We start from the raw sequence: 17,224 nt of genomic DNA, 5'->3' as shown, positions 1-17,224 counted from the left end.
ATCCCGTCATTCACTGGCCGACTATCGAACGATGCCATGATAAAGCCGAGGCGATTATCCTTTTACATTTCAACTCGCTCTCAAATGCCATCAGATCCTTCGCCCGCATCAGGACTTTTAGTTTCTTTTCAAAATTCGAAGTTTATTTAAAATTTTCTTTTTTTACCCCTCACAGGAAATCAATATTGCTTCTAACAACGCAAGTCTGACCAAGCACACGGTTCAACCCCAGCGAGTGTACTTAACAAGGTCTCGAACAAGAAAACTAATGGAAGACTAGGAGCAAGTACAGAACCTACAGGGGCAAGTGTCCGAACTAAAAGACCAGTGTTTCGTAACTTATGAAGATGATGAGGAGATGTCCCAAAATAGGCCCACTGCACCCTAACCTACCATTACCTCCCCACCTCCTACAACGGTTGATTCTCACTACGCTCAACCTCCTTCACTTTCCACCATCAATCCCGACCGACCACATCAATCCGTGACCATAAATAATGACCTACCTTTTTCCTATTACCCGGCTATCTCAAATGCCGAGCCTCACCCTTCAATCCCGATCCTCCAGATTTCCACCCTCGCCTCAGTTGGAGGAGCGCATCATACGGTGGAAGGAGAACATAGGGCGAGAGAAAATGAGAAACTATCGGCTCTAGAAGAAAGACTGAGGGCAATAGAGGGGCTGAACATGTATGGTTCAGTCGATGTGTCGTCACTGAGATTGGTGCCAGATGTGGTGGTACCACCCAAATTCAAGGTTCCGGATTTCGACAAGTACACCGGAAACTCAGATCCTCGCATCCACCTGGCAACCTACATTGCCAAAATGTCTGCCTTAACAGAAGACGATAGACTTCTCATTCACTTCTTTCACGAGAGCCTCTCCGGAGCAGCTCTGAGATGGTGTATACAATTGGACAGGAGCAAGCTGCACTCCTGGAAGGATTTAGCCGATACCTTCCTAAAGCAGTATAAATTCAATTGTGATGCGGCACCCACAAGGAGGGACCTCCAGAACCTGGTACAGAAAGACCGGGAAGGTTTCAAGCAGTATGCCCAACGATGGAGGGAGAAGGCTGCAGAAGTATATCCTCCGGTGACTGACAATGAACTCTGCTCCCTATTCATCGAAACATTGAAGGCTCCCTACTTCAACCTGATGATTGGAAATACCTCCAACAGCTTCTCAGATATCATCCAAGATGGAGATAGAATTGAAGCTAATCTGAGAATAGGAAGACTACAGGAGTTGGCTGAGAACCCTGTGAAGAAGACTGCCAGCTTTGGCAAGAAGAAGGAGGGTGATGTGCACTCTGTCACCCGTCAGAATAATTACCCCCAATTTCCCCAAAATAGCTACCGGCCATATCCTCCCTCTCATGGCCAGACCATCGCAAACATTCCACCTTCTTTCCCTAATTATCCACAACCACGCCCACAATACGCCCCACCTACAAATTTCCAACCAAGACCACCTCCTCCTCCAGCTCAACCTAGACCACCACAGAACAACCCGAGACCTCCAAGGAACCCTGATCCACCTCTTCCCCTCCCTCTCAGTGAAATATACCGATACCTTGTGATAAACCAAATTGTGCCACCCCTTGGACCCAATCCACGCCATATCCCGTGTGGTATGATGCCACCGCCTGTGAGTATCATGGAGGAGCACAAGGGCACTCAACCGACAATCATGGGCACTCAGAGGAAGAGTGCACGCTTTAATCCAAACGGGTGGTTAAAGATCGAGGGAAATGGTTCCTCCCCAATGTTACCTCAAACCCATCGCCTAACCACAATGCGGGCAAGGTGTAAATATGATAGAGTCTAAGGGAGAGGGATCAACACCGTATGGATGAGCGGTTCCATACTTGAGGAGATTTTTATCAGAGCAACGAGGGAAGGCTACCTTTGCCCTCGTAACTGGATTCAAGAGAGTACGAGGTGTCCTTACCATGGAGAGGCAACACCACGAGTTGCGAGATTGTGAGGGGTCAGCAAGAAGTCCGAACTTATTGTCTCTCGTGGTTCGAGATGCCGCATAAGGTCAAGACGGAAAAGGAGTGAACACCACCGGATACACCATAACGCTTCTACCTCCAAACCTGAATCACCTTCTCACCCCTGAGCCTCACCGCCAGAATAGCTTATCCAAACTCCACCTCAGCTCCCCATCACCAATACTCACGCTATCCCTTGGAACTATAACTTCCAAGTTTTTACTCAGGGAGCGTCAAGCAGTACATCCGCTCCTAGTCTTGCCTCACCTCCGGCACCACCAAAACCATGTTTCGCTCCTCACGAGCACTTCAGAATGACTTATGCTGGACCTGCTAGCAACATTACTCCCCAAACCAGTTCTCGGCCCGTTATTGCAATGAAATCCTCTCCACCTGAGCAAGAAGTCGGGTTTATAACTCGAAGTGGGAGGTGTTACGGGAACGAAGAAAGAGAGAAGAGAAAAGGAAAAGTAAAAATGGGAGAGTCATCCAGAAACACGGAAGAGGAGGTTGAGAAAACAGGGGAAGCAGAGCCTATTGAGCACAAGGAAGATGAAGAACTGCTGCTCCAAATAATGAAGCAGAGCGAGTATGATGTGGTGGAGCAGTTGAGAAAAACACCCGCCCGGATTTCACTGTTATCACTGATCCTGAGCTCGGAAGTGCACCGACAAGCCTTACAAAGAATCCTGGATCAAGCCTTTGTGAACCCCGACATTACTCCGGGGCAATTTGAGAAGATAGTAGAACAAATCCAGGCATCCAGCTTTGTAGCCTTTTCTAAAGAGGAGGTAGACCCCGCAGGCCTAGGGCACAATAAAGCTCTACATGTAACTGTGAAGTGTAAGGGTTGTATAGTGGCCAAGGTCCTCATCGATAACGGATCAGCCCTCAATGTACTGCCTAGCGCTACCTTAGCCAGGCTGCCGGTCGACCAATCATATATACGTCAGAGTGCTATGGTGGTAAGAGCCTTTGACGGTACCAGGAGAGAGGTGCTGGGAGACATTGACTTGCCAATCCAAGTCGGTGCATGCACTTTCAACGTCACGTTCCAGGTGATGAACATTGAGCCGGCTTACACTATGCTGTTGGGGAGGCCATGGATCCATTCCGCGAATGCTGTTCCTTCGACTTTGCACCAGAAGATCAAATACATTAAGGACGGCAAAATCATCACTGTGAGGGGCGAAGAGGCCATACTGGTCACCAAGCCGCAATCACTTCCCTATGTGGAAGCGGCCGAGGAATCGTTGGAGAGTTCTTTCCAGGCCCTTGAACTGCAAGATACCGGGAAGGAGGGGGCTATGGCTATGGTAGCCAAAGTGCTGTCAAAGAACGGGTATGAAGAGGGTAAAGGCCTAGGCGCCACATTACAAGGGATCGTGGAACCCATACCGGCTATTCAGAAGGTGGGCCGTAGTGGTTTGGGATATGAGGAGGATGCCCTCGTGGATGGGCGATTCTGGATGAGGAAAATACTTCGGGATCAGAGGTTTGACCAGAAGATGGGAAAGATGAAAATAGTCCCGAGGATCACGGAGATCTTCACCACCGGCCATTCAACATCCGCAAATACGTAAGAATCACCCGATGATCCATCCATCGATGTCATCCAACTGGACTCCTTGTATGAGGCCCTAGTCTCGCCAAAGGGTTGAGGCGGGAGCCGAACAACCGACAACGGAGGATATCCTGCACTCAATCTCGAGTAAAGTACCTCTGGTTATCTACACTTGATCACTTTGTCCATGGTGACAAGTGTAATACTGTAAATGGACCTTTTCTTATGGCAATATTATTAATGAATTGATAGCGCATTTTTAAATCCAACACTCTCTTTCTTTCCTTTTTAAATTCCATCCTTATAACATGTTCTATTCTTTATTCATTCAGGACCATTCATCAATTAACACCTAATAATCCAATAGACTCAGAAATCCCTCTGGTTAATTTTGAAATCCCCATAACTGCCATTACTTCAAGTGATTCTGAGGAAGACCTCACAGAAGAAGACGATGAAAAAGATGAACCCTCCCTCATGCCTTGTGAAAACGAAACGCGCACAATAAACTTAGGCACGGAGGAAGTAAAAAGGGAACTTAAGGTAGTGGAGAGTAAGGAATTGGGAGATATGATCTGTCTGCTTAAGGAATTCCTCGACGTGTTTTCCTGGAGCTATGATGATATGGTGGGTTTGGACCCTCAGATAGTAACGCACAAAATTCCCTTAATCCCAGGAACAATTCCAGTAAAGCAGAAACTAAGGAGAATGAACCCCGATACACTGCTCAAGGTTCGGGATGAAGTCAAGAAACAGTATGACGCCGGATTCTTGGAAGTGGTCAAATATCCCCAATGGGTGGCTAACGTCGTTCCGGTAATGAAGAAGGACGGGAGAGTCAGAGTGTGCGTTGACTACAGGGACCTTAATAAAGCTAGCTTGAAAGACGATTTCCCTCTCCCCCACATTGATGTGTTAGTTGACAATGCTGCGGGATTGGGCAGGTGTTCGTGTATTGATGGGGCATCAGGGTACAATCAGATCCCAATGGACGAAGAAGACAAGGATAAAACTGCTTTCATCACTCAATGGGGAGTATTCTGCTATCGGGTCATGCCCTTCGGGTTGAAAAATGCAGGGGCTACTTACCAGCGCGCAATGGTCACATTATTCCATGACATGATGCATAAAGAAGTGGAGGTGTACGTGGATGATATGATCATCAAATCCCGGGGAGAAGAGAGCCACGTTCAGGTGATGAGGAGGGTATTCGAAAGGCTCAGGAAGTACCACTTGAAGCTGAACCCTGCTAAATGCATATTCGGAGCTAAATCGGGAAAGTTGTTGGGATTCATAGTAAGCGAGAAAGGGATAGAAGTAGATCCAGACAAGGTTCGAGCTATTCAAGAAATGCCATCCCCAAAGACAGAAAGGGAGGTGCGCAGTTTTCTAGGAAAGTTGAACTACATTTCAAGATTTATTTCTAATCTCACTGCCAAAGCTGAGCCTATTTTTAAGCTACTCCGGAAGAACAACTCTACTCAATGGGATTCAGTTTGTCAAGAGGCTTTTGAGAAAATCAAGCAGTATTTGTCAAACCCACCAGTATTGGTCCCGCCTGTGGCAGGCAGGCCTCTGATCCTGTACATGGCAGTCCAACAGAATTCTATGGGATGTGTTTTGGGACAGCATGATGATACCGGCCGAAGAGAGAGGGCCATTTATTACCTAAGCAAGAAATTCAACGATTGTGAGTCAAGGTATTCTTCCTTAGAAAAGACTTGCTGCGCGTTAGCCTGGACAGCAAATCGCCTCAAGCACTACATGTTGAATCACAAGACATGGCTCATCTCCAGGATGGATCCTATTAGATATGTATTCGAGAGCCCATTCGTGCCAGGAAGGATAGCCAAGTGGCAGGTTATACTCTCCCAGTACGACATAGTCTACATGACCAGGAAAGCGGTAAAAGGCAGCGTAATTGCTGACCTCCTAGCGTAAAAATCCTATCCAGGATTATGAAGCTCTGGATTTTGAGTTCCCTGATGAGCATATTAATGAAGTAGACTACGAAGAGGAAGGATCAACCGACGAATGGGAAATGTATTTTGATGGGGCAGTCAATTTATCCGGAAATGGAATCGGAGCTGTATTGGTATCCCCGGACGGAAAACACTTCCCGATAGCTGTCAAGTTGAGGTTTGACTGTACCAACAATGTCGCAGAGTATGAAGCTTGTGTGATGGGTCTACAAGCTGCTATCCAAATGAAAATCAGAAAGTTGGAGGTGTACGGAGACTCGGCTATGATAATTTATCAAGTCAATGGAGAATGGCAAACTAAGGATCCCAAGTTGATCCCATATCAGAAGTACTTACTGGAGCTGATCAAGGAATTCGAAGAAATCTCTTTCACTCATCTTAGCAGGGATAAGAATCAATTTGCCGATGCTTTAGCTACTCTAGCCGTTATGGCCCAAATGGAAGAAGGGCAGACAACTCAAGCATTGAGGGTTAAAGCAAGGGATGAACCAGCCTACTGCTTCACGATTGAAGAAGAACCCGATGGAAAGCCTTGGTATCATGACATCCTGGTCTACTGTAGAACCAGAGAATTCCCCTCAGGGGCAACCAAAAATGAAAAGAAGATGATTCGGAGATTAGCATTGGGATACTTCCCGGTGGAGAAACCCTATACAAGAGGAGCTCCAACGGCGACCATCGAGATGTGTAGATGCAAAAGAAGCAAAGAGAATCCTCTTTGAGACACATGAGGGAAATTGTGCGACCCATGCCAATGGACACATGATGGCTAAGCAAATCATGCGACGTGGGTATTTTTGGACCACAATGGAGAGGGATAGCATCGAGTATTTCCGGAAGTGCCATAAGTGTCAGATCTATGCCGATCCGATAAACGTCCCACCTCATAAACTGTTCAACCTCGTCTCACCATGGCCTTTCGCAATGTGGGGCATCGATGTGATCGGTCCTATCAATCCTAAGGCATCCAATGGGCACAGATTCATCCTAGTGGCCATCGACTATTTCTCCAAATGGGTCGAAGCAACGTCATACGCCCACATCACACAGAACACGTTTCTCAAATTTTTCAGAAGTAATATCATCTGCCGCATGGTCTCCCGAATGAAATTGTCACTGATAATGCCAAGAACTTGAATGGTCCGAAGATTCAGGAACTATGTGATCGGTACAAGATTCGGCATCTCAATTCCTCCCCGTACCGTCCCCAGATGAATGGAGCGGTGGAAGCCGCTAACAAAAACCTCAAGAGGATAATCCGGAAAATGACGGTCACGTATAGGGATTGGCATGATATGCTTCCCTACGCTCTTCATGCATACCGAACTTCCGTAAGAACCTCGACCGGGGCAACTCCATACTCACTGGTTTATGGGATGGAAGCAGTACTCCCTATTGAAATTGAAATCCCTTCCCTAAGAATCCTGAAGGAGTCAGGAATTGATGAGTCAGAATGGATTCAGTCAAGGTTAGATCAGTTAAACTTGCTTGATGAGAAAAGGTTAGCAGCAGCATGTCATGGGCAATTATATCAGAGGAGAATGGCTAGGGCATTTAATAAAAGCGTTCGCCCACGCGAATTCCAACCCGGGGACTTAGTTCTGAAGAAAGTGCTGTCAAACCAAAACGATCCCCGGGGCAAATGGTCACCAACCTACGAGGGACCTTATGTGGTTAAAAAGGCATTTTCCGGAGGAGCCTTGATCTTGACCCAAATGGACGGCGAAGAGTTTCAGAGACCTGTGAATGCCGACACTGTCAAGAGGTATTATGCATAAACGAGTAAAGGATGAAAACCCGAAAGGGCGTCCAAAAAAAAAAAAAAAAAAAACTTGGGGTGAAAACCCGAAAGGGCATCCCAAGAACCAAAACGGAGAAATAAGGAAGGGGGTATGAAACCAAGGATGGAGACCGTTACGACAGGAGGCTTCAGAGAACTTGAAATAATGGCAGTTAAAAGACTTCAAAACCAACTATAAGGATTATGTGAAATCTATCCTTGTACCTTCCCTTTCAAAGTCTATCCATGTTTCTCTTGAAGCCATAATAAAGTCATACTTTATTCCTTCTGCTTTTGTTTTCCTATTTACTCACCTTTTAATACTGTCCTTTATCTTTGTTTAATGTGCTATTAATTAGTTAAATTTTTGCCATAAGATTTGAATTCAAAAATTGATAACCTCACGTACTTTATTATGAGATTTGCAGGGAATGGCCGTTCAAAAAAAAAAAAAAAAAAAAAACTAGAGGTGAAAACCCGAAAGGGCGCTTCTGGTTAAATGGACGGAAAGAAAGTGAAAACCCGCGAGGGCGCTTTCCATAGAATAAGAAGAAAATCGGGAACAGAAGAGGGGCATTTGAAGAAATGGGGTTATAGGTCAAGTCTTGCAACTTCTTTTCCGTTAATCGTCGGCCTTCGGTATCTTGTTAAGTACACTTCATCGGGGAAGAACTTCATGTGTCAGGGTTAGACTTGCCCTGTAAGTTGATTTTAATTTCTTACAATTCACGTTTCCACCATCAACCTCTGGTTCCTTGATCTAAGTTGATTTTAATTTCTTGCAATTTACATTTTCTGTCATCAACCTCTGGTTCCTTGATCTAAGTTGATTTTAAATTTCATGCAATTTACATTTCTGCTATCAACCTCTGGTTCCTTGATCTAAGTTGATTTTAATTTCTTGCAATTCACATTTCCACCATCAACCTCTGGTTCCTTGATCTAAGTTGATTTTAATTTCCTGCAATTTACATTTCTGCTATCAACCTCTGGTTCCTTGATCTAAGTTGATTTTAATTTCTTGCAATTTACATTTTCTGTCATCAACCTCTGGTTCCTTGATCTAAGTTGATTTTAAATTTCATGCAATTTACATTTCTGCTATCAACCTCTGGTTCCTTGATCTAAGTTGATTTTAATTTCTTGCAATTCACATTTCCACCATCAACCTCTGGTTCCTTGATCTAAGTTGATTTTAATTTCCTGCAATTTACATTTCCACCATCAACCTCTGGTTCCTTGATCTAAGTTGATTTTAATTTCTTGCAATTTACATTTTCTGTTATCAACCTCTGGTTCCTTGATCTAAGTTGATTTTAATTTCCTGCAATTTACATTTCTGCTATCAACCTCTGGTTCCTTGATCTAAGTTGATTTTAATTTCATGCAATCTACATTATCTGGTTTTAAATTTCATGCAATTTACATTTCTGTTATCAACCTCTGGTTCCTCGATCTAAGTTGATTTTAATTTCCTGCAATTTACGTTTTCTGTCATCAACCTCTGGATCCTTGATCTAAGTTGATTTTAATTTTTATTCCCCGATTCTTTGATCCAAGTTAATTTGGGTCTAACTTCTGTTGCCTATTTCTAGGTCACAAACACCTAATCGCCCAAAATATGAGTCGGAATCTTTACATAATTCCTATACGGAAATTTTTCCTTTAATAGAAATTATGTAAAGAGGGGCAGCTGTCGACACCATATTTTGGCCGACCCCTAGAATCAATAAAAATTCTTCTTTGAACAGCTAATCACGTTTCCGATCCCTCTTTGATAGGCGGTCACATTTCCGATCTCTCCTCACAAAGAATTGAATCAATGCTAAGTCCTCACATTCATTAAAGCCTCGCCGATCTCTCAAATCATTTACCGACCTCTCAAACCCGTTGTCGAATTTCCGGACCTGTCGAGTATATTCCTGATCTCTGTTGATAAAATGAACTGACAATAGATCTTTTCCTACCTGTTTTATTACCGACCTCCTTTCCAAATGTTTAAGAGCTAAAGTTTTGGTTCGATTTAATGAGGATTCATGTAACACCCCTAAGTTCGGTAGTGCGTTCTACTGCTCCAGTGACCAGTGTTGTCCGGACAGCTAGGATGCCTAGAACCACACCTTAATATGAGTGAGGAGACATAAAATAATGAAATACAAGAAAAGAAAACACAAGAAAAACAAAGGAAAAATCATAGCAAAGAAATGTAACCAAGTTAAGCGAGCCGGGAACCCTAGCGATGGGTAACCGCACCGAGAAGTCACGGCGTGGACCGTTGACTAGCCCTGGACTGCGGGGAACCTTGGAAAACATTTTTAGGACATAAATAGAACCTTATTGAAGTATAAATCTCATTAGAAAGATTAAAGAAAAATTAAATAATTAGTACAAAGAAAAGTGAGAAATCGAAAAACAGACAAAATACGGTTTTACCGAAAAATCGGGAATGCAACCCGAACAGGGGCATTATGGTCATTTGACATCCCGAAGTATCTTTTGACCTAAATGTCCATTAAAAATAAATAGTATTACACTTAGAAAATAAAATGAAAAATTAAATTGGTGGTACCTAAAATAAATAGTGGAAATTATGGGTTAAATGTGGAATAAATGCACATTTGGCTTATTATATGATATAATTTTTTTTAGTGGGGCACTATGGGATTAAAATATATGCTAAGTGGGCAGATGGCTTCCATTAAACTTCATCTTCAACATTTCTCCTTACCCATGCCGTAAAGAAACTCCTTAGAAACATCCATGGCCGAATTTGAGTGAAGCTCCATCAACCCCTCCATTTCAACTCCAATCCTTTAAGTTCTTTCATGAAAAATGGTCTACACACCACAAGGAAGATATTGATACTAATTTTGAGAAGTTTGGTGAAGGTTTAACAAGTTACAAATAAAGGTAAGTTTGCATTTTTAAGAAATCCTTTGTTAAAGTTTTTATGCATGTTATGGGTATTGGTTTGGTGAAGGAAAATTTTGAGTTTGAAGGGTTATTGTTGTTGCCATTTTGGACAGCCATGGGTCACGTTTTTGATGAGGTATTTGTGTATATAATTGATGAGAAATAATGTTAATCATGGTGATTTAGTAACCTAGTGATTAATGCATGTATATATGGTGAATGATGCACTTTGATGGGAATTGGCATATGGTACGGCAATGTGATGTTGATGAATGAATTGTGGCAGCTTGTGGACACTTGAATAATGGTGTATATTGAAGGGAGTGTGGGCAGCATATTGACCTAGAAGGATTGATGATATGTATGTCAATTTACATTGTAAAGTGTATGTAAAGTTTGTAATGTTTAGGTGTGTTTGTAATGGTATTTAGAAATTGTAATTGTGAATGATATTTGGTGTGTTGAGGGTGATTGGAATCTGCCCAAAATAATGCTAATGTAATGTAGAAAATGTTTTTGGTAATGTGCCAAAGCAGTTTGGTAGGGTATGGAAGTAAACCTTGCAAGGTGAGTATGTGTTTGAAGTTGGGGTGTGAAATGCATATTGAGGGCAGTGTATATTTTAGCCTATAACCTTGAATGTGTAACCTCAATTGGTATGAGACCAATTTGAGGTGAAACTAGGCACAAAATGTGCCAACTTTCATTGAGAAACCATGCCAAAATTCTGCTTGCAAGGTGACCTAAAAAAATGACCAATTCGGATTAGATGCAATTAGGACCTGAAAAATGACCAATTGGGCAGCAGTGAGTATTTAGGCCATAACTCACTCAAACCAGGTCCAATTGACCTGAAATTTTAACCATGAATAGTTAAGACCCATACCTACAAGTCTTATGAAGACACCAAAGCCCAGAAATGACCATAAGCAAGTCAAACAACTTGCACAAGTTCGGGTCCAAAAACTGGCCGAACCAGAGTTGACCAAATTGACCAAAAATTGACCTAATTGGTACCATTTGACCAGCAGTAGTGTAATGACCATAACTTGGTCTACTTAACTCGGATTGACCTGAAATTTTGCACCGCGTGCAATAAGACCTAGATCTACAAGTTTGTAGTTTCGACCGAGACCCGAAAACCGAGGGAACTAGATCGTCCGGTTAGGTCAAACCAGTGTCCCGGAATCCAGCAATTTGCATTAAAATGCACTAAGCAAGGAAATGACTTTGGTAAAACATACCAAACCTAAAACCTTATCGAATGTGACATATTAACGATACTAAAACCTAATGTACCTAAAACGCAACGAGGGTCGGTATATTAGGTGATTAAGTGAAAAATTGAGTTCAGTGCATTATTTACCAAACATTATCGTTAGAGACAATTTAATTTAGTACTGAAACACTTCAAATTGTGTTTCTCAGTTACTAAAGACTCAGGAAAAGAGAAGGAAACACTGAGTCCAGACCAGGGAGACAGTCATCAGAGGTTTGTGCACAACGGCTATTGCTTTTGAATTTTTTAATTGAAATAAATATTGACTATTTGCATATCATTGTTTTAAATTGTGAAAATGTGTTTGGTGGACACTTATTGATTGAAAAACATTGTGAATGGTTTGAAACTGTGAAAATTGTTTGAATGATATTGATGGAAACTTATTGATTGAAAAGCACTGTAAATGGTTTTTGTGGAAATTGAAGTTAATTATGAATTGGGTTGCCATTTTATGAATGAAACTATGAGTTTGGAAATTTATTGGATTCTCACGAATCATTTGAATAAAATGTTTGGAATTGATTTTGTGTTCACACTTAGCATGACAGTATCGTATCATTCCTTCTCCATTTATGGGGTTGTGATCGTTTATTTTCCTTCTCCATTTATGGAGTCGTGATCGTTTATTTTTCTCCCTCTCTGGTTTACCAGTTGAGGTGATCGGATGAGTACTCATTATATAGCTAGCTTCCCTTCCTCATTGATTTCGATTAGTGAGGTTGTGATTGCTTTGTCGTGGTGTACAACACGGCATTGATCGGAAAATTATGTCATGGCTTAAGTTGTGAATGAATTGGAAACACTGTATTCTTAAATTGTTCGACTAAATTGCATTATTATGTATTATGAGATGGTGAAATTGATTTAAACTCTCATTGACATATACTGTCTTTTGAATTCAAACATGATTTGACTTATGGAAAATTATTGTGATATTGACAAATGGAGTTTAAATTCTTGTTGACATTTATTGTCTTGAATTTAACTATGATTTTAAGTATCCACTATTTACATGACTTATGAATTGTGATTAAATTGTATTTGGTTAATGTTGTGCACCACTGAGACATTGTCTCAAATGATAGCTTTTAATTCTTTGTCGCAGGTAGAGAGACAGACAGGGCAGCAGACTAGGCTGCATATACATCCAGTGAGGGATTACCTGGTATTATGAGTATACCAGTATTTTGTATTTTGTACTGTAATGTATGACACTGTATGTACATATTGTTTTTGGTTTTGAGCAGTTGTACATTCAAATTGTAACTTAAGGTTGTAAAATGATTATGAGTTGTTTTGGATTGTAAAAGCTATATTATATTTCCTTATCTCAGACTTTGAAAAATTTCTATGGAATTGAGTTGATAAATTGTTGTGTTGAGAAATGTATTGGAGTTGAGATTTGGAAAATTATTGAAGTGCTTTTTACAGGTTTTTCTGAAGAACTGTTTTATCTAAAATACAGATGGCGCTCTGCCAAAATTTTTACAGAAATTCCAAATAAATCAAATGAGTTAGTTGTTTCACTTCAGTTCACCAAAGTCTTTAACACCTGTAAATAGTGCTCACCACTGTAAAAGAAGTAAGAAAAGTTTTTAAAATCCCTTGTAGTGTATTTAATGGATTATCAGTAGATGGAGTTGGTAATTCATTAGGTATACTACGGGATCATGTTATGCCTTACAGAGGGGTAGGGTGTGACATGTTTTAGTGGTATCAGAGCAAAATTTTTAAATTCCGTTTTCACCTGTTATTTGAATGTTCTTTTTTGCATAGTACAACTGCTCAATATCATTGTTGATACATACAGTACATTACAGTATAAATATGCACTAACGAGAGTAAATATCCTTGTGTTATTGTTCAGGAAAGTTAAAATCCTCGCATTGACTATGGAAGAGGGTGATCGTTCAGTCGATCAGTCTATTGAGGCTGAGGTGCAAGGGGATGCCCCAGCTGTACATAATGTCAGTGGTTCAAAGAAGACACCACCTGCAGATGTCGCTTTCACCTTTCGGTTGCTCGTGAGATGGCTGCAATATTCCAACAAATGGCTGGTAATGCACCTACTCAAGTCCCAATACAGACACAAGTGGTACAACCACAGTCTCCTACGAGGCAGTATGATAAATTAATGAAGTATGGGGCTACAGAGTTCAAGGGGACAGTAGATCCTCTAGAAGCTGAACAGTGGTTAGAGAGGATGGATAGGGTGTTCAAGAAACTTCATTGTACAGAGGAGCTTAGACTTGAATACTCAGTATCTTTGTTACAGGGGGATGCTTATGACTGGTGGAAAACCATTCCCCATAGTCTGGTAGAGCCTGCAGTGCTAACATGGAATGACTTCCTCAGGGAATTCAGGCAGAAATATGTGCCTGATGCCTATGTAGACCAGAAGCTACAAGAATTACTAAGTTTGAAACAGGGGGGCAGATCAGTGGCTGAGTATGAAAGAGAATTCTCCCGCCTTAGCCACTATGCAGTAAGCTTGCTTGCTACCAGCAGGGAAAGATGCAAGAGGTTTGAAACTGGCTTGAAGCCCAGTATCAGAGTACAAGTGCTCGGCTTCAAACACACTAACTTCTCTGAACTTGTCTCTCAAGCCCTAGAGTTGGAAAGAGTTGAGTTTGAGATCGCTCCCGAGAAAAAGAGATCGAGAAGAAGACAGATGAAGAGGGAAAGTCAAGAGAAACGAGTTCCAGTGGTCCCTCTTGGAAAGAGGAAGAACTATGAGGGACACAACAGGTGGCAAGAAGGTTGGTAGGAGGACATTCGTGATAGAAACCTCCTTTATCCGGTCGAGATAGTACAGGAGGTTCCTACCATTCCCGCCAATGTGAAAATTGTGGAAGATATCATGGTGGGATATGCTATAAGGCTATTGGAGCTGTTATAACTGTGGAGGCACTGACACTTTGCCAAGGACTGCACCGAGAGTCGCAGAGTTGGACCACCTCCTACTACTGCAGAAGGGTCGATTGAGCCACTGTCACGAAGCTCACAACCACCTAGCAAGGGTAGAGGTAACCCAAAGTGACCAAGGCACATAAAACAATCGAGCAAGATAGTGCTCGATGCAGTCTATGCCATGAGACAGAGGGAAGAGGCAGAGATATCTGATGTTGTGGCTGGTACCTTCTCAACTTTTAACCAAGATGTGTTTGTGTTAATCGATCTGGGTTCTACCCATTCTTATGTGTGTGCTAGCATCATTGATTGCATTGCTGCTCCATGTACAAAAATGGACTTTGAGGTGCTAGTAACAAGTCCGCTAGGACAGGAGGTCAGGGAAATAAATTTTGATGCATTAGTGATTAGTCCTTTAGGATAAGGATTGTGATAACAAGTGAAATTAGTTTTGGAAGAGTTTATCGGCGAAAAGTATTTGCTGACACACCATAAAATTATAAGCTAATTGGCGAGCCTACTTAATGTAAGGCAAGAGGACGTAAAAATAAGTTACAGAAATAGAATTGCTCTAGATAAAGGCAGAGATGTTACTGTTAGTAATTGTTAATGGATATTGCAATCGTAATAAGTTCGGATATCGTTGAATTCGAAAGGATAAAAGATAGGAAAGTTTGATCTATTGAGTAAGGCAGATTTCAAGACTAACTTGAGATTATTGTGTAGAGCTACGTCTTACCCGATAGTATATCTAGATGAGAATAGTTGCCAACGGCATCTGTTTTGGTATAGTTATGGCCAGGACAAAATCTAATTGTTAGAATTAAGTTTGAAAATCCTACTTAGGGATCTAAAACTCAAAAGTTAGAATATCGAAAGGTTATAGTTCAAAGATAAAAGGAAGTAAGTTATAGAATATTGACAGATAAAAAGAGTTATGGAAGTAGAGATTTGAACAGTTGATTCATATATAACAAAGAAATATTCCGAATGTGAGGAAGACTATGGACTAGAATGGTCAGAGGACCAATGCCTGATGAATGATTCTAACATGACCTCAAGGGTCATTCAAGAAGGAACGTGAGCTGAAATATTAGACAACATAATAGTAAGAGGAGATTGGGGTTATCCAAGCAAATTAAACATTGTATTAGATTGTTAAAAGTCTTACGACCATATAGAAAGGAGAAAATAAATGTATGACTATTGTAAGATGGTTATTGGGTAAAATTTGAGACGAAATTTATTTAAGGGGGAGAATTGTAACACCCCTAAGTTCTGTAGTGCGTTCTCTCGCTCCAGTGACCTGTTGTCCTGGACAAACTAGGATGCCTAGAACCACACCTTAATATGAGTGAGGAGACATAAAATAATGAAATACAAGAAAAGAAAACACAAGAAAAACAAAGGAAAATCATAGCAAAGAAATGTAACCAAGTTAAGCGGCGGGAACCCTAGCGATGGGTAATCAGACGGAAGTCACTACGTGGACCGTTGACTAGCCCCGAATCAGGGAACCTTGGAAAACATTTTTAGGACATAAATAGAACCTTATTGAAGTATAAATCTCATTAGAAAGATTAAAGAAAAATTAAATAATTAGTACAAAGAAAAGTGAGAAATCGAAAAACAGACAAAATACGGTTTCTAGAAAAATCTGAATGCAACCCGAACAGGCATTATGGTCATTTGACATCCCAAGTATCTTTTGACCTAAATGTCCATTAAAAATAAATAGTATTACACTTAGAAAATAAAATGAAAAATTAAATTGGTGGTACCTAAAATAAATAGTGGAAATTATGGGTTAAATGTGGAATAAATGCACATTTGGCTTATTATATGATATAATTTTTTTTAGTGGGGCACTATGGGATTAAAATATATGCTAAGTGGGCAGATGGCTTCCATTAAACTTCATCTTCAACATTTCTCCTTACCCATGCCGTAAAGAAACTCCTTAGAAACATCCATGGCCGAATTTGAGTGAAGCTCCATCAACCCCTCCATTTCAACTCCAATCCTTTAAGTTCTTTCATGAAAAATGGTCTACACACCACAAGGAAGATATTGATACTAATTTTGAGAAGTTTGGTGAAGGTTTAACAAGTTACAAATAAAGGTAAGTTTGCATTTTTAAGAAATCCTTTGTTAAAGTTTTTATGCATGTTATGGGTATTGGTTTGGTGAAGGAAAATTTTGAGTTTGAAGGGTTATTGTTGTTGCCATTTTGGACAGCCATGGGTCACGTTTTTGATGAGGTATTTGTGTATATAATTGATGAGAAATAATGTTAATCATGGTGATTTAGTAACCTAGTGATTAATGCATGTATATATGGTGAATGATGCACTTTGATGGAATTGGCATAGGGTACGTCAATGTGATGTTGATGAATGAATTGTGGCAGCTTGTGGACACTTGAATAATGGTGTATATTGAAGGGAGTGTGGGCAGCATATTGACCTAGAAGGATTGATGATATGTATGTCAATTTACATTGTAAAGTGTATGTAAAGTTTGTAATGTTTAGGTGTGTTTGTAATGGTATTTAGAAATTGTAATTGTGAATGATATTTGGTGTGTTGAGGGTGATTGGAATCTGCCCAAAATAATGCTAATGTAATGTAGAAAATGTTTTTGGTAATGTGCCAAAGCAGTTTGGTAGGGTATGGAAGTAAACCTTGCAAGGTGAGTATGTGTTTGAAGTTGGGGTGTGAAATGCATATTGAGGGCAGTGTATATTTTAGCCTATAACCTTGAATGTGTAACCTCAATTGGTATGAGACCAAT

The 17,224-nt window shown here is 41.0% G+C and overlaps 1 pseudogene; it reads left to right on the top strand.

Annotated features, from left to right (window-relative positions):
* Positions 1 to 4,407: 4,407 nt before the first annotated feature.
* LOC131171269 (uncharacterized) lies at positions 4,408 to 7,926 on the top strand (annotated as a pseudogene).
* The last annotated feature ends 9,298 nt before the right edge of the window (positions 7,927 to 17,224 follow it).

This window comes from Hevea brasiliensis, chromosome 12 (assembly GCF_030052815.1).
Source record: "Hevea brasiliensis isolate MT/VB/25A 57/8 chromosome 12, ASM3005281v1, whole genome shotgun sequence".
NCBI lineage: Eukaryota > Viridiplantae > Streptophyta > Magnoliopsida > Malpighiales > Euphorbiaceae > Hevea > Hevea brasiliensis.
This window is presented reverse-complemented; position numbering and strand designations above follow the sequence as displayed.